Here is a 17,010-nt window from a genome sequence, read left to right as displayed (position 1 = left end):
TTTTTTGAGGGCCCTCTTTGATATTGTTGCAAGGAAGGCAACATGGGTTATGATTGAGTTGAACCATTGGAACTACCGCCCTATAATCCTTTGTAAGTGCCTCACAAATCACAACCATCGGAACGACAGAGCCTAGAGTAGCCATAGCTGAGATCGAATGGAAATGGAACAAGATCTTTTTGCTTTTGTTTTGAGTAGAGGTAGACACAACAAGACTGTTAATGCAAATAGAGTTTAGATGGAATTAAAAGAATTGATAAAATTAACTTCAAAACAAACCTTTTAATAAAGGTTATCTTTAAGACTTATTTTGTTCTCACCATTTAGTGCATGTTTGGCCTAGCTTTTTTTCAGCTTATCTACCCCTTAAAAGCAGAAGCCAAGCCAAACATAATTTGTTGAAAAGCTCTTTAAAAAAAAATAATTTTTTTTAAGAACAAAATTTTTAAAAAAAGAGCTTAAAAAAAAGCTCCATGGAGGAGCTTTTTCTTCTCTTCTTTTAAAAAAACATTAATTTTAAGGAAAAACTCATCTCTCAATTAATCTCCCTCTCCTCTTCTTCCCTCTGCAAATTACTATTCTTCAACGTAAAACATGATTTCCCTCTTTTTTACCTCTTTCTACAAAAACTAATAAAAAACCAAAAAACCCAACAACAGAATATAAAAATCTAGAATTTTTTTTATCTTACAAAGATTAAGAGAAAAAAAAATCTAAAATTCAAAACTGCATTCAGATACTATTTAAAGATTTTCTCTCTTTTTCACCAAAAAAGATTTTAATATTAAATATATTGTTTCCTCTTTTCTCTTATTTTTTGGGAATTAAAGCATATGGTCTGATTGCTTGTTAGATCAATAAAAATCTAATATTATTGCTACTATACAAGTTTGAAAGTTATTCCTTTTTTTGATTGATTTCTTCGATTTTAACATATGAAATTATATATAAACTTGAAGCATAACATTATAGCTTATTAGGTGATTGAAGATGGCATTAATACCCTTTATGGTAATTTTAATCAAAATTAGAGCTTACATAATTTATTTTGTTAAATAGTTTTAACTTAATTCTAAAAGCTATTATTTTTCATAAGAGCTTAATAATAGCTTTTAAGTTAAAAAAAAGCTAGGCCACACAAATGAAAACAATGTGAATAGTTTTAGGAATACAATAAAACTAACATCTAATTTCGTCTTACACTTTAGGAAAGTCATCCGATAGATACATCTTAGAGTTTGTAAAATTGTTCGGTTTTAGAATTTACTTTCTGCAACAAGTAAATTATAACGAGTTTGGACACTTTTATAATTGATGGGAACTTAAGTGTCAATGTTAATTTTCATAACACAATACTTCTGTTGCTCTTAACTTCTCTATTCTTGTTTTGTTTTTATTTTGATATGTCAAAATGGTTGGCAGTAAGTCTTTTATAAAGGATTGTAAGTGTGTCTTCTTAAAAAACACAACCTTTTCATCAAAGTACCTTTTTGTTTTAAAGATACTTTTACATTTTGTAGAACATAACCTTTAGATAAAGATATTGTTTTGACAATCACCTTATCGAAAAACAACCATTTATTTTATAAGACATAACTTTTGAAATACAATATGAAAAGATAACTTTTCATATCACTTTATAAAAGGACAATCACTCATTCTATAAAACATAACTTTTAAGCTTTAATATGAAAAGATAATTTTTCTTATTCAAACTTTTGATTTGTAGTGGTTTTTCAATTATCACATAACTTTTGAGTTAAGATAAATTTTCATGTTAAAAAACAATTCTTTTATTTTAAAAATACACCAATAAAAAAAACAAAGAAAATAACTCTTCTAATCCCTTCACCTATCAAACCAACCTTTCTTCTTTCTTCTTCTACTTGATATCCAAAACCTCTACTCTCTCTTCACTTCATCAGCCATCATCACAAAATGTTTAGATAACACATGTTAAAAGATATAAAATGAATATAATACTTTTTGTAGGTGAGAATTATTATAGTTTATAAATGATAACAACTACCATCAGTAAAATCCAAGTCCAATTAAAATAAATAAAAACATTTCTGAGCCTTTTTTAAAGTTTGATTAATTAAGCATTCTTTGAAAATTCTCAGAAGTTGTAGTTAAAAAAATTCTGAATTTTATGAACAATGATGTGTCCATTTTGTTGATGTTCCAATGTGTTATGTTAACATTGTATTGTTGTTGTATATGATCACTATCCGTGGTTAGACAAAGGCGATGGCCAGCAGGACAAAGACCCACCGATCGGAACAGCAGTGAGGAGATGGTTTCGGAGAATTAGAGACACGATTTTGAAGCAAGCATCTCACATAGCTTTGATAATCCCAACAACTTGTATACTGGCTTTGGCATCTCATGACTTGAACATCAAGATGTGCTTTTCTCTTAGTCCGATTGGAATTTCAAATAATTGGAATGTAGGCAGAGTATGAACAAGGACAACTAATCAGGATTCGGAATTAGGATTAATAGAGGAACAAAAACCCTAGTTCTAGGAATTAATGCACTGGGATTATTGTGTGCATATGAGTTATAGCAAAACCCCTAGTTCTGAGAATTAATGCATTAGGTTGCTGACGATCTTTAGTTCTTTATGTATTCAATGTTCATTTATTCCTAGGCAAATTTGCTTACCCACCTTTCCTGGTATATAAAATTATTGTTGATTCTAGGTAAGTCACGATCTTTAGTTCTTTGAGTATTCAATGTTCATTAAATCCTAGGAAACTTTCGCCTACCTATGCCTATATATAAGATGACTACACCAACCCAACCCAACTCAAATCGAATTTTATATTGGGTCTCGCGGATCTTGGAACACCTCAGAGTACACAACAATGGAACAAATCCAATCTCTTCTCCCCTTTTTTTTCGAGATTTGAGTAGATTAATTCATAAAAAATTAGCTTCAACTATTCTATCATTGTCCTTTTGAAAAGTTAAAAATTCATTGACAAAAGTAAGGAATAAAACATTCCTTGTAACTCAGGGCTGAGCAACCATTCGGTTGTAACTACACAACCGACCGGAACTGACAGCGACCATCACAATCGACGTAGTTTTTCGATGTCGATTTTGGCGTCGGTTGTGACTGTCGATTTTGAAGGCACTGCAGTTCGACTGCTGGGGGCAATTCCTTCTCAACCGAACTGACCGAAAAATCAGAAAGGATGCAATTCCCGTTATATATCTCATTAAATTCCCCCTCTTCCTTTCCTTCCCTTCCCAAGTCCTGATTGTTGATAGATTGGCCGCCCCCTTTTCTTGAAAGCCCCCTAAAATTAAAAACCTCCCCCTTCTTCCTTGATCCTTCACTTGCTGACTGCCGTTGCCGACTTGCCATCTCTTGCTGTCTTGTCGTCTCCTTGCCAGCCATTTATCTTCAAGGTATGTTGTGTTGTTGACAAATTCTATTGTTGGGCTGAGGATCTTAATTTTGCTAAGGCCTTATTCTAAGAATATTTTAGTTGCATGAATGTCTTATGCCTTTTCTTTCCTAATTGCTATCTTTGGTAAAATCAACCAAAATGAAAAAATCTTTAACTCAGACAAACACTTGGGGCTTGTTATATGTATGGACATCAACATTAATTTTCAGAACTGTCTTTCTGTTTTGATGTGGTATCTTGGGTTTTAGTTGGTTTGATGCTGTTGGTGATTTTGTCGAATTTTGGGTTATGTATTTTGGGTCCGGTTTGTTGCTGGTTGGTTTTTTATTGACTCTTTCTGCTGCTAGGTGATGTTTGTCTTGAAGTCTGAGGGATTCATGTCAGACCAAAATTTAGCATTTCTTCGAAGAGGATTTATGAGATTCAATGCATTGTTGGTTCCATATTCGTGAAGACTAAGGTTTCAACTAATGCTTTTAATCTTCTGTGGATGCTATTTTTGCCATTGTAGTATGTTTCTGTTGGTATTAAAGTGGTTCCCCTAGTTATAGTTCTGAGTTGATGTGGAATGTCAGCTTTGGTTTTAGTTCAAGTGTTCTTTCCTTGCATCATTTTCCCTCTTGGTGCAGGTTTCCCCTATGGGGGCTTTCCTTAAAGGACTTTGGCAACTCAGTTATAGTATTAGGCTTATGATAAGCCATTTTTAGTCATAATCTGATGTAATCCAGCAGCCTGTAGCATTAGGCTTTATATTTGATGTTATTTCCTACTAAGCAAGCTCAATTTATTAATTTATGTTGTACTTCATGCATTTAGATTAATGCCATGGATGATTGCATTGCATATTATGGGTCTGTTTGGTAACCAAAAAATAACTTGTTAAAGAAAAATTTTTTCAATATAAAATATTTATAAAAAAATTTAATTTTTTTGTTATTCGGATAAATTGTGGAAAGCAATTTCTATCGTTTGGATCATTCTGTGGAAAATATTTTCCATCATCTCTAGTGGAGTTATTTGGATGTTAAAGTGATAAATAGGTGTTGCTTACAAAATAATGGTGTCACTTGGTTTTCATTAATTTGGATTCAAAATTAAGAATAGACTTGAAAATAGACAAAATCAATAATGATATTTCTTAAAACATTTAATCACATATTTATAATTAAAATAAGCTCTAGTTTTCAAAAATTTTTCTATTTCATCACTTTTTTACCGTAACATTTTAGAAATATAAATATCATCAATTGTGTAAAACATCTAAAACTTATACTATGTGTATTCATTAAATGATGATCATTGAAATATTTTTTATTATAATATTAGTAAGATTTATTCAATTTATAAATAAAAAATTAATTGCATTGAATGATTTTATTAAAAAAATTATTTGTTTAATTTTAATAATATTTAATAATTTAAACATTAATATTTTAAAATAAAATTTTTTAGTTAATATATTTTTTACTTTTTTAATATTTTAAATTAAATATCAATATTCATCGAACCAATAGTCCTATGCTTGGAATAAGAGTTTTTTTATTATTATTCTTTGGAAATTGTCTAATGTTGAAAGACATTTTATATGGTCAATGGGTGTTTTTCCTATTTACTTGTAAACTGTTTTACATTTGTAATTAAATTTTCACAAATATAAATCTTGAAAATATTTTTCAAAATATTGTACGTCAAAACAAATAGACTTGACCTTTTCTCTTATCTTTTCCATTTTATTTAATATTTTTGTTAGCCAATTTAATATATGGTGTTTATTACTACTTTAAAAAAATAAATTATTGGTTAAGAATTCTTATAAATAAATAACATGGTGTTTATTGTTTTTTATTAAAAAAATTATATAGCGTTTAATATTTTTTAACCAAAATTAAACTATGTGGTGCTTGTTTATTGCATTTCTTAAAAAAAAATCGTATGAACTAAACTACCTATTTAAATAAGATGGGGCTGATTTCAATTAAAAATATGGACTTGATTGGTTATGTTTCAGATTTTAGTCATTTAAGCTCAAAAAATGAGTTGGAATACCTCAATTTCGATTGACTGATTTTCCTTTTTGACCTGTACCGATACTCTCCCCAGTGTAACTTATAAAAAAAAAAAAGAATTCCAACCAACCACACAAAAAAAGGAATCCCAACACCTAAAAAAACAAACTATTCAATTACTGTGTAAAAAAAAGCCCAACATCGAAATTTTCAGCACAAAAGAGTTCGTGAACGACCTAAAGTCAACCACGAAACCATCGGTAGATCAACTTATCACAGCCAACCATAACATAATTGGTAGCAATAAAGAAGATAACATCGCTCAGCAAGCAAAAGGCACCAGAATCACAAAATAAATGATCCCATAACATCACTGTTGTGGAAACTGACCAAGAAACAACAAAGATAAAACTCAGAGAAATTAAGCAAATAGAAAAAACACAAGAATTTACGTGGTTCAGCCTTTTACCTACGTCCACGAAGTGAAACTGTTTTTCTATTATTGAGAAATTAAAGTACAATAAATTGACCTCTATGGTTCTCCAAACCAACCCAAGATCCCTTGCACACTTTTTCTCAATAATCTCCTAAGAACACTCACCCAAATAACTCTAGCTCCACCTAAAGCAAAAGACAAAGTGACAAGATGTTCCTTTTCTAAAGCTCTCAAAGCACTATTTGCAATTCTAAAGCCTAAAATCCACTTTTATAGTATAAAAGTTCAAAGTAGAATGTGATTAGGACTCGATGTGGAATAAGAAGTTTAAAACCATACAACTACCCAATGTTGTACACAAACAAGAATCCTAATCAAATAAGATTTAGAATTCTAGTCAACCTAAAACTTAACAAATCTCCACTTTTGACTTGAATTCAAACTCCTTAAACCTCTTCCACCAGTCGCACTTAACTTCCTAACTCCAGCTACTTTTCAACACCTTGAATAACTCTCCAAACATAAGACTTTCCAAATCATTGGCTTTTATAATTACCACGACTACACATACCAAATCAAGCATGGTCCAACACTCGATTCCACAAAACGATAAATGCACCTGTGTAGTCGTCCAGTCAATGGCACTAGTTGACTTCAGAAAGGGACCTCGACAACCCTTCCAATTCACTACTGGCAAGATTTTTCATCCTTTCATCATCATCTACACCATGGGAACCTTTCATCACCTCTTTGGCAAATGAAATCTCACTTTGGTAGCTACCATCTCTTATGCACTGTTCCTATCCCTTCAAGGCCTCGCATTCTAGATGATACAAGCCATTATGCAAATTCCCCTTCATCAGGACCATGTCGCCTTGTGTGACTTTTACCACTCCATTAAAAGCAGAATATCCATATCCTTTGGAGTCTAACAAGCTCAATGATATTAGATTCTTACGCATCTTCGGGACATAAGCCACACCACCCAAAGAACACACAACCTCATCAAACATTTTGATTTTCACCACTCTAAGACCCATGACCTTCACTACTGACTTATTGCCTAAAGTCAAATTCCCAGTCACCCCTTCTTGAAGTAAATCAAAACAATCTTTTTGATAACATATGTGAGTGACAAAAGTAGAATCTAAATACCAATCAGAATTTGCATCCATATTTTCTGAGATTGTAAGGACATCACAATCATCACCTTCAGCAATGAAAGCACACTTACCTTTGCTCTTGTTACTTTCATCCCCTTTTGTAGGACAATCCCTTTTAATATGTCCATACCCTTTGCATTAAAAGCACTGAACATTATTGGATCTGGACTTGCCACCTTTAGATCCCTTACTAGTTGACTTCCTCCTATGAACCTTAGTTACCAATGCCAAGCCATTTGGATCTCTATCCCCTTCCTTACTTTTCTTTCGGGCTTCACGAGACATTAACGTTGCTTGTGCTTGTTCTAACGTTATTGTATCCATCCCACATATCAAAGATTCCATAAATACCTCATAGGAGTCTAGGAGCGAAGTCAGGAACAACAATGTCTTTTCCTCTTCCTCCACCTTCACATTAACCTTCTTCAACTGATCAATGATCCCATCGAATTCATTCATATGCTTCATGAGGTCTCCATTCTCCTCCATCTTTAAGCGATACAACTTTCGCCTATGTTATAATTTGTTGGAAAGACTTTTCGCTAAGTAAATCTTTTCTAACTTTGCCCATAACCTTGGAGTAGAATCCTCATCAATAACATGGTTAAACACATTATCTCCAATGCAAAGCTGAATAGTGCTCACACACCTATTAAAATACCTTATACATTGATATGGTGATAAATAAAATTGATCGGATGCAAATTGAGGTCAATTAAAATGTTTAAAAGTGATAAAAGACGAAAGGAGTAGTTTAGGATAAAATATTCAGCACGCGAGAAAATAATAATAAAATAATAATAATTTTATCGGAGGAGAATTTGTGAGATAAAAGGTGATTCGAAAGTCAAGTGAGGCATAATAAGGTATTTTGGGTACCAAGGAGACAAGATAAAATTTTTAGAATAAAATAATATTTTATTAATAAAATAATATTAAAATATTAATTTTTAATCGGATGTCGAAATTAGTCATGAAGAATGATCATATGATTGATCCAAGTGAGGGAGAAGAAATACAAGTGAATTTTTGGTGAAATGAGCGACAAAAGTGAAATACGCGTGTTTTGTTAAGTCGAACCAACGCGGATAAGTAAATATTTAAATATTGTGGTAATACTGCATTGAGGTGCAATTTTTATATTTCGATGGTACACGCATCGAGAAAGGAAGTTAGATGAAAATTGAAATTTTTAGACGTATTAAAAAGATCAAAATTGGAATATAAAGATTAAAGGATATGTAGTGAAATTAGTGAGAAAAATAAAATAATCATAGAGTAAAAATAAAATAAAATATTAGAAGACCAACATGGGCAGCAGCCCATGTGGTCAATAAAAGTGTCAAAAACTCTTTACTTAGTGAATTGGAGGGGGGGGGGGGGTGGCCATGTGGACCAACAAGTGAAAGAAGAAAAAACAAAATTTTGATGTGGCCGGCCATGAAGGAAGTTTGTGGAACATTCAAGAGAGAAATAAAATATATATATATGTGTAATTGACCAAACTAAGTAAAGAGGACCAAGAAGAAAAGAGAGGTCGGTTGAGGGAGAGTAAAGGAGAAATAAAAGACCAAAGGAAGAAGAAAGAATCGAGAGAAAGAAAAACAAAAAGAAAATCATGCATGAGAAAGGAAAACAAAAGGAAAAGAGAGTTGAGTTGAGGGGTTGTTTTTGCTACCATTCAAGAAGGGAAAGAGAGCCATTTAAGGGCTGATTTTGGAGGCTGGAAAGAGCTGTTTTTCTGCTGGTTTTGGAGGTTGGAAAGTGCCATTTTTCTGCTGATTTTGGAGGCCAAAAAGTGCAGAATTTTGCAGCAGAAAATTTAAGGTTTGAGTTGCTGTTTTAATGGTTAATTGTGGTTGTTTTGCCTACAAATTTTTTGAAGGAAAGGTGCAACTTAGCTGCTAAAATTTTAAGAAAAAACAGAGCAGCATAGCTGCTGATTTTGGAGCCAAAATAAGCAGTTGTAGCTGCTGAAAAATTGAGAGATAAAAAGCTAGGAAGTGTGATCGGTGGTGAGAGGGAGAGAAAGGAAGAGAATGGATGGTTTGTGCATGTGAAGAGAAGAAAAAGGAATACAACAAGGCTGCTAGACGATGGAAGAGAAAGAAAGAAAGAAAAGAAAAGAAAAAAAAAAGAAAAGAAAAGAAAGGAAAAGAAAATAACAAGGAAAGTGGGCATGGCCCAACAAGCAAGGAAAATTGGACATGGTCCAATAAAGGAAGGATGGGCATGACCCAATTAAAAAGAAATGGGAGAAGTCCATGAATAAGAGTCCAAAAACAACAAAGGAAGAAAAATCCAAAAGAAAAGGAAGGTGGAGATTTGGGCCAACCTAGCTTAATTGGGTAAAAATTTCTTTATTCTTTACCATGATTTATTTTGAAATTGGATTATATGGAGGCTAAATTATTTTATGTAATTATGCATTGGTTAATTGGTAATATGAAGTAAATTTAAGTTGCTTAAAAGGTTGAAATAGGCACTTAATACCTTCAATAAGTTACTGGTGTTAATACTCTAAAGAATTACGTGAACGAAGGATGTAATTAATTATAGTAAAAATATATTAAGATGTGAATTAAGTGAGTGGATTTATGATAGAATGAGAGAAAGAAAAGTAGAATTGGTTCACTAAATGTATTGAATTTAAATGGTTGCTAGGAAAGCGTGTTGAACGAAGTAGGTGACGGGCAATTAGGTATAATTATACGCATATACGAAGTAATAGCGAAGTGGAAATCCCGCTATTGTGAGGTGAGTAACCTTACCATCATTTTTATTATCTAAAGTATGTTTTTAATTGATTTTGATGAAATTTTATGAAAATGAAATTAAATGGTAAATCTTGAGTTTTACAAACAAAATGTGTCTACATGAAAAGATGTTATAAATTGTTTTAAAATTGAATGATGATTTTGAAAAATAGAGTAATTGGAGACCACTTGTTATGTTGAAAAATTTATGATTTGAATAAATGGCTTATGATAATATTTGCATGAATGGCTGAATTGGTATTTATGTTGAAATATATGAAATGTGTATTTAGCCTTGAAAGGCTGTGAATTACAATAATTGCCATGTCATGCTAGAATGAATTTTATTGTATGGTGGGTTTAGCTTGCTGCAGTGGGCGGATTCTGTGGACCAGCTTATTAAAGGGGCACAGAATCCGGATATATATATATATGTACCTCGGTTGGAGAGGCACGTAGGGTATCTCCTGAGGTATGGTTAGAGTTCACGTCACGTCGAACCACCTCGTGATGATGAACTCCGCTAACGCCAAGGAACGACTGTGTTTTTCTCAAACTAAAAATATGTTTTACGTGTATAAGAAATTTTAACAGCCTTGGCGGGCTCTAGTGTACACCTCTGATCAAGGTGTCACCGAGTACTAGTTGATGGCATGAGCCAAATGTTTATGAAAATCATAAGCCTTAATGAGAAATTAAATGAAATACAATCGTTTGCATGGGTTGGGATGAATTTTCAAATTGTGAAATACGTATTGTGATGGGATATATTAATTGTCTCTTTTTACTCGGCTTTAGTTGATTTAAATGGTATTTGTTTACTCACTGGGATTTTATAATCTCACCACCCTCCTTTTCACCCATTTCAGGTTCAGAGTAGGCTGTTGATAGCTGATTCCATCGAGGGCTTCTATTGGATTAGCGTCATCCACACAGTAAGTTCATAATTTTCCTTAATTCTGGTTATTTGTGGGCACACTTGATGTTGTAAATTTAAATTAATTTAAATACTCTAGTTTATTGTGTTACAGTAAGAATGAATTTATTCAGTTGTTACGTTACAAAAAGTATTTACGTATAACTCTAAAATTACTGATTATAAGAAAATAAAATATTTTATTGAATATTTTGTTTTATCTTCTTATTATATTCAAATAATTATAAATTCATTTTAAATAAAGGTTTTAGATGCTTAAACTTATTTTTGAATATGAATTATACGATTGGTACTTGTTTACTACATTTTTTTTAACTGGTTTTGAAATTTTTAGTGAAAAATGACCAAAATGCCCCTGTGAGACAAAATTTTTATTTTATTAGTTTTAAGTTGAAAATAGCTTAAAATCCTTTAAAAAATAATATTTGGCAATAGTTACTCACCGAGGAAAATGAGAAAGTGATATTAAGCCTTGCGAGGTTTCGGTTGGCATTCCGGGATATGGGTGCCCATCGGAGCACCGCGGCGATTGTCACGGGTTCGAGGGGAGTTCCGAGTCGTGACACCTTTGCTCCAACTCTACCCATTCAAAATCCTTCATGTCATCTGGTTGCCCTTCCTCCTTTCCTAGCAAGGGGTGCATTAAACCTTGCTGCACAAGGAGATCTTTCATCCTTCTTGGCTACTACGTGAAACTAGTCTTCCTATCAAACTTCTCAATTAAAAAATTCGTAGAACTAGTAACTTTCGACATCCTTGTTGAATCTTGAATTTACTGAACCCAAAGCTCTGATACCAGTTTGTTGTGGAAATTGACCAAGAAACAACAAAGATAAAACCCAGAGAAATTAAGCAAATAGAAAAAACACAAAAATTTATGTGGTTCGACCTCTTACCTACGTCCCCGGAGTGAAACTGTTCTTCTATTATTGAGAAATTAAAGTACAATAAATTGACCTCTATGGTTCCTCAAATCAACCCAAGATTCCTTGCACACTTTTTCTTAATAATCTTTTAAGAACACTCACCCAAACCACTTTAGCTCCACCTAAAGCAAAAGACAAATGTAGACACCCATTCAATAAAAATATAAAAAAATAAATAAAAATAAAAAAAATAAAAAAGAAAGAAAAGTCTGGAGGTTAGCATGGCCTCCATAGTCAACAAAAACAGAGCATTAAATGCTCCTCCGACGGTTGGGATTTGAAGATCTTTCTGACAGATTTGTTTTTGACTTGAAGGCCACCCCGAAAATCATACTGAACTGAGCATGATTGCCCTCTCTGATTGTCTAAAACTTTGGACAACTGGGTTCTATAAGAACCCTAAAATTTCTAAAGCAAAGGTGGGATTTTTGGGAGGAACCAAGAAACAACCCAGAAAACCCAATCTTTCCAGATCAAAAAGCAACAAAAAAATCCCATTCTCAAAACCAACAAAATCACAAAATCAGATCCAAAGGTCCTAAGTTCTACTAGAAAACTACCCTAGCCACAATAAAAACAATAAATCAAAATCAATAAAAATAGAGCAAAAAAATAAATAAACAAAAAAAATTAGTGTTTTAAAAAAGGGGTTGATTTGTGTGGGTGTGGGAGGCCGGCGACAAAAGAGGGTGACAAAGAAAGGGAGATTTAGGATCTAGGACCGTCGATCTGTGATGGTAGGGAATAGAAAGAAGTCATCGACTAACGAAAAGGAAAAAGAGAGGGAGAGAAGTCACCAATCGACAAAAAGGAAAAAGAGAGGGAGAAGAGAGAGAAGGGAAAGTTTTAGAGAGAAGGTAGAAAGGGTTACAGCTAGAGAGAGAAAAGAAGGCAGAAAACAAGAAGAGAAGGGAAAATGAAGGTTTAAACACTTAAGGTTAGGATTTTCAAAACGATGTCATTTTAGAAAATTACAGTCTACCAAACAAGCACCTAAAACTGTGCGTTTTGAGCTCTACCTTGTGGGTCTTAGGAAACAAATCTGGCGCAGCAGATTTGGGCTTCTGTGGGTCATTGAGTTGGGCTAATCTGAGCTTGGAAAGGTATAATCTTTCTTTTTGGTTTGGGCTTGTTTCAATTGATTTTGGGTCTAGCCCATTTTGTTAAATAAAATGCATTTTTTTGTTATAATTTAAACCATATTAGGAAAGGTTATATATATATATATATATATAATACAAATGCTCATTTTAATGTTAGAAAATCAAAATAAAAAATAATAATAGTAATAATAATAAAATAATAATAAAAATGCAGAGTTTAGAAGAACATATATATATATATATATATAATAAGTAAATAAATAGTAAGAAAACTAATAATAGATTTAGTTTGGTTAAAAATAGCAATAATAATAAGCAAATGAGAGGAATAAGAAAAAAGAAAAGAAAGAAATATTCATATTTAGATACTTGTAAATGTAATATATATTTTAAAAAAACAACATGATACAAATATAANTAAAAAAATACATGATACAAATATAAAAAAATTATAAGAAAAATGAAATGACTATTTGAGAGATTTTACCTAAAAGGGGCAAAGAGTTGCCTCTTTCTGGTGGATTTTTTAGGTGTGGAGTTTGAGATGGATTTTCATTGAAACGTCGAGATAAATCCGAACTCTATACTCCAACACCCATTAATTCAAATAATTGTTTAAAAAATATAAAATGAAATAAAAAATAAAAAAAATAAAAAAAGTAAATAACAAGCATTAAAGAAAAATTTTAATAATAAACACGTAAACAAGGTAATAAATTACCTTAAATTATTAAACACATAATTGGATGTATTATGAACCATTTAAATTAACAAACGCGTGCATGTAGATATCATCATTTTCTTCTATCATAGGATGCCACATTTATCGTGTAAATGGGGCAAGAATTTCGATGACGGGATTCCCTTAAAGAACTTGTAAAGATGAGTTCTTCCAAGGATATCTCTAAATGAGGAACATTTCAAAACTTCACCAAAGCGTTAGGATGGTTTTCGAATGATTTTTCAATAAAAAATTATCGACCCCATTATTTAAAACAAACAAATCACGACATCATTTTACGCTTGCATCATGTGCATAGGTACTACCGAATAAAGGATTCAATCGGATAACATAATAAAGAATTAATTAATAAGAAAGATTAAGGAAATACAAGAATAAAATCAAGGTAGGCTACAATAGGATAACTTAAGATTGAATGGTACCGTTAGTGGAACGGGCGTAACAGAAGTGCTAACCCTTCTCCGTGCGTAACCGCACCCTCGAACCTATCTCTAAAAATTGTAGACCAGATCTCGTTCTTTCGACGGATCTAAAATTAATTTAGGACTTCGTCGATTAGAACCGAGTTAATAGGTGACTAATCACACCTAAAATATATAAAACAAATTGGTGGCGACTCCTAGTTATTCTATTTTCACCTACGTCTAGCGGTCGGGTTCCTAGACCCGTACTTAACGACAACTTGGCAACTCCGCTGGGGACATCGAGAGTCAAGCCATTAATTAATCATAAGTTATCTTAAGCTTTAAATAATTTGGTGTTTTCTCTAGCGTCGAGTATTTATCTTGCATATTTTTTTTAATGCATTTATTTATTTTGCTATTATTACTTTACTGTCTTTAATAATTGTGGGATTTTAGGATAAGGGGAGTGTGAAATTATTGGTCCGAGGTCGGTATATTCCTCTTTACACACAACACATCTTGCATTCATGCATAAGCCTTCTACTCGGGCTTTGTCCTTAATTAGGAGGGAGTTAAGTAGTTACGCTTTCATGAGGTGATAACCTCCTCATAGGCTAGTGAAGACTTCGACTCAGATCGAACGCAGTCCATTTGAAGCCTATAATGGGTAAGGACCGGGGTGCCTTACTAGTCCGTGTAGACGACAGTGAGAAGCGATTTGGGAACCTTTAGCTCCATTTTCGACCTGAACTCAGCATGTAAAATACCGAGAGTCACCTTGCCTAGGTAGAGCTTCACCCGTGAGAGAATACCCTCTGATTAGGTACACAGAAGGAATGGTCATATTCCCTCTACCTTAAATTTTTCTCTGTAAAATAATGAAGGTATCTTGCGTATCCATGTTATTAATTTCATTAGAATTACTCTTAATTTTTCTTGTATATACTAACTTAAACCTGTTGCCATTTTTGCATGTGCACATTTGCATCATACTTTTGCATCTAGGAAAAGTATTTGTCACTAAACAACTATTGACGGAGTACATCCAATTGCATCCATGGAGTCATCATAGCCACCTTCAAGCTACAACAGAATATATGAAGTGACTTAGCACATGGCGAGTGCCCAACAAAGTGAGGGGGATTGCTTGCCAAAAGATCACATCTCATCACTACTAGATAAGGTCCACGTTGATCTTAAATAGAATGACTTCACCGATCTGCTTGACATATGGGATAGGTGGGAGGCCACCACTCGAGTGAATTTCGATAAGAAATATGGCCATATAGCTCGGCTCTTTAAGGTCCAGATTGATGAACAGTTGTTGAAGGCCATTGTACAATTATGGGACCCGTCGTATAGGTATTTTGTGTTTAATAAGGTGGATATGGTCCCAACAATTGAAGAATACTCAACTCTCCTTCAAATTGATCTTGGTAATCTAGATAAAATATATTAGAGAAGACAAAAGACTGGGCACAGGCGAAAGCTAGCTATGATGATGGGTATTACTCCGGGGGAAGTCAACCAAAACCTAAGAAAAAAGGGAGACAATGAATGTATCCCATGGAGTTTTCTACGCAGCTATATCATGAAGCATCAAGACACCGAGCAAGGACAACTAATGATGGCTTTAGGAATTTATGGGCTAGTGATCTTTCCCAAAGTCTTGGGGCATATAGAGGTCGAAATTATAGATTTCTTCGAGCAAGTTATCAACAAGGCCAACCCTTCGCCTTCAATTCTAGCAGAAACTCTCAAATCACTGAATTATTGTCTGAAAAAGGGGGAAGGATAATTTGTGGGATATGCACAGCTTCTTTCCATCTAGATAGTAAGTCACTTTAAATGGAAGGTCAAAAAGTTTAGAAAGCCATTTCATCTGCAAAGTGCCCCTATTAGAGAATTTTGTGAAAGTAAATGGCCGACAAACAAGACTACGGAGCAATGGATTTCTAGGCTCAGGAAACTCATAAGCGTGGAGGTAACATGGAGAGCTCCATGGATGCCGCATCACCTAGTCATGTATAAATGCCAGGATGAACCCTAGGTACCATTAATTGGGCCATGGGGAGCGATCAGCTATGCCCTAATTATGGTGAGAAGACAATTTGGGTTAGAGCAATTTGTGTCTATGACACACCAACTTAACACTTTGGAGTTTGCTTATGAAGAGCCAGGTTTTCTGATAAGGATCGAGGAGATTGCACGAGCTTGGAAAAAGACAAGTTGAGTCAACCAATGAAGGTACACTGATGAAGTTACTACTGGGTATCTAGTGTGGCATGCTCGACGAGTTAAGGATGTGGTATACCCGAAGGAAGATGGACCTCGTGGCCCAAGCTATCCGGAACCTCGAGATGCTTTGCTCGGAAGTGAATTGGCTCGAAAGAAGTCTGAAGCTGACAACACCAGTTGAAAACAACAATATGAAGATCTCCAAAAAAGGTGTGAAAAGATGAATATAGAGCAGCCAAACAAAGAAAGAAAATTCAAAAAATAAAACGTAAAGAAAATTCGAAAAATAGAACGTGATTGGGAAAAAAAGTATGAGAGCCTGAATAACGAGTTTTCTGCCACGACCAGTGAACTCCAAAGGGAAATACAAGCGAAAGAAAACCAAGGCAATGAGCTTCAAGCGTACAATGATGGATTGAGAAATCAAGTGCGATTCTAACAAAAGTCCATCCAATTACTAAGACAAGAGTATGAAGAGCTCAAAAGGGTCATGACGACTTATCAACAGGAATATGAACACCTAACGCAAGAGAGCACTCGATTTCAAGAGTGGGGTGAATCCTACAGACAAGCTTATGTGGAAAAACACAACCAGATGGATTACTTCGTTAGGCAAATCAGGGAAGTGGCTTACAAGGCAAGAAGCATGGCTAGGAAAATAGACTTATTGAGGAGTCAGGTCTTTCCAATTGGGAAACGATAGCAACAGTTGATTAAGTATCTTGATGAAGTGTATAACCATTACGACAAAATGATTAAATATTTCTAGATATAAAAGATGACTCCTGAATTGTAATCAAAGACAATATATTATGCAATGGATTACTTTGTTGATGGGTATTATGTGACAAATACTTTTAGTGCATGATCATTCATT

At 33.6% G+C, this 17,010-nt stretch overlaps 1 long non-coding RNA gene across 1 annotated transcript; it reads left to right on the top strand.

Annotated features, from left to right (window-relative positions):
• On the top strand, nt 8,609–10,824 carry LOC108663482. The gene is made up of 3 exons (XR_001929543.1): nt 8,609–9,375; nt 9,692–9,784; nt 10,653–10,824. It is a non-coding gene; the product is annotated as an uncharacterized LOC108663482 (long non-coding RNA).

The sequence above is a fragment of the Theobroma cacao genome, chromosome 9, assembly GCF_000208745.1.
Source record: "Theobroma cacao cultivar B97-61/B2 chromosome 9, Criollo_cocoa_genome_V2, whole genome shotgun sequence".
In the NCBI taxonomy this organism is placed as follows: Eukaryota; Viridiplantae; Streptophyta; class Magnoliopsida; order Malvales; family Malvaceae; genus Theobroma; species Theobroma cacao.
This window is presented reverse-complemented; position numbering and strand designations above follow the sequence as displayed.